General features: G+C 45.2%; 1 pseudogene; it reads left to right on the top strand.

The window, feature by feature from the left end:
- The first annotated feature begins 228 nt into the window (after positions 1-228).
- On the top strand, positions 229-1,114 carry LOC100592023 (annotated as a pseudogene).
- The last annotated feature ends 1,180 nt before the right edge of the window (positions 1,115-2,294 follow it).

Genomic DNA, 2,294 nt, shown 5'->3' with positions numbered 1-2,294 from the left:
ATTCAGTTCTTAGAAGCATAGAATAAGCCCTATTTTGGCTCCCTTCTCCCATTAGAGACAGCCACATTTTCTTGTGCAGCACAGTGCCTGCCACATCCCCGAGACACAATGGTGAACGTGAAGGCCAGAGTCAACGAATTTGGCTATACTGGGTGCCTGGTCACTAGGGCTGCTTTTAACTCTGGTAAAGTGGATGTTGTTGCCATCAATGACCCCTTCATTGACCTCAACTACCTGGCCTACATGCTCCAGTATGATTCCACCCATGGCAAGTTCCATGGCACCGTCAAGGCTGAGAACGGGAAACTTGTCATCAATGGAAATCCCATCACCATCTTCCAGGAGTAAGATCCCACCAAAATCAAATGGGGTGATGCTGGCACTGAGTACGTTGTGGAGTCCACCAGCATCTTCACCGCCATGGAGAAGGCTGGGGCTCATTTGCAGGGGGAAGCCAAAAGGGTCATGATCCCTGCCCCCTCTACTGAAGCCATAATGTTCATGATGAAAGTGAATTATGAGAAGTATGACAACAGCCTTAAGATCATCAGCAATGCCTCCTGTACCACCAACTGCTTAGCGCTCCTGGCCAAGGTCATCCATGACAACTCTGGTATTGTGGGAAGACTCTTGATGACAGTCCATGTCATCACTACCACCCAGAAAACTGTGGATGGCCCTTCCAGGAAACTGTGCACAGGGCTCTCAAGAACGTCATACCTGCATCTACTAGTATTGCCAAGGCAATGGTCAAGGTCATCCCTGAGCTGAACAAGAAGCTCACTGGCATGGCCTCCCATGTCCCCACCGCCAAGGTGTTGGTCGTTGACCTGACCTGCCATCTGGAAAACCTGCCAAATAGGATGACATCAAGAAGGTGGTGAAGCAGGCTTCAGAGGACCCTATCAAGGGCATCCTGGGCTACAGTGAGCACCAGATTGTCCCCTCCGACTTCAACAGTGATACACAGTCTTCCACCTTTGATGCTGGGGCTGGCATTACCCTCAACGACCACTTTGTCAAGCTCATTTCCTGGTATGACAATGAATTTGGCTACAGCAACAGGGTGGTGGACCTCATGGCCCACATGGCTTCCAAGGAGTAAGGCCCCCGGACCACCAGCCCCAGCGAGAGTACAAGAGGAAGAGAGAGGCCCTCAGCTGCTGGGGAGTCCCTGCCGCACTCAGACCTCACAACACTGAGGATCTCTCCTCTTCACAATTTCCACGCAGACCACCTGAAAAGGGAGGGGCCTAGGGAGCTCCACCTCATCACGTCCTATTAGTAAAGTCCCCTGTGCTCAGTCAAAAAAGAAAGAAAGAAAGAAAGAAAGAAAGAAAGAAAGAAAGAAAGAAAGAAAGAAAGAAAAAGGTCCTACTTTATTGAGCAGCCATTATTTTTTAAACCAGGCATGTAAATAATAAAAATAATTCAAGCAGTGAGGGTGGAGGATGCAGTCAATGAAGAAGAGATTGGTATGCTCAGTAAGAAATCAATTGTAATAGGCTGGGCGCAACAGCTCATGCCTGTAATCTCAGCAGTTTAGGAGGCCAAGGCAGGTGGATTACCTGAGGTCAGGAGTTCAAGACCAGCCTGGCCAACACTGTGAAACCCCGTCTCTACTAAAAATACAAAAATTAGCTGGGTGTGGTGGTGGGTGCCTGTAGTCCCAGCTACTCAGGAGGCTGAGGCAGGAGAATCGCTTGAACCTGGGAAGTGGAGGTTGCAGTGAGTTGAGATCGCGCCACTGCACTCCAGCCTGGGAGACAGCGAGACTTCGTCTCAAAAAAACTAAATAAATAAATAAAAAGAAATCAATTGTAATAATTTAAACTAGAGAAGCTTAGGACCTGAACTAAGGTAATGGAAGGAATTTACATTGCAAAAACCTTGATGCAACTCCAACATTCAAGTTGTTACTAGATTCTGGGTTTTTAGCCTTAAGCCTGCAAGGAGGGTTGGTCTGTTTTATGGAGCAGGAAAAAAAGCATTGCCCATATTAAGGCTCATTTTCCTAAAAAGATAACCAAATATTAGCTAATTGTATAATTAATTTAAGACCAGTACTCAATAGTTGTTTTTTTAATAATACAAATAACAAGACTAGGGCAATAAAGTGATGTTTTTGTTACATATTCTGTAAATTTAGAATAATATGGTACCCACCTTATCATGTTATTGTAAGAATTAAATAAATTAATATATGTAGAATGTCAATACCTGACACATCCTAAGTAGTTTTAGTTAGTAATAATAGTAATGGTAGCAGTGTTGTTTAGAATATTATGAACCAG

Source organism: Nomascus leucogenys, chromosome 3 (assembly GCF_006542625.1).
Source record: "Nomascus leucogenys isolate Asia chromosome 3, Asia_NLE_v1, whole genome shotgun sequence".
Classification (NCBI taxonomy): Eukaryota; Metazoa; Chordata; class Mammalia; order Primates; family Hylobatidae; genus Nomascus; species Nomascus leucogenys.
This window is presented reverse-complemented; position numbering and strand designations above follow the sequence as displayed.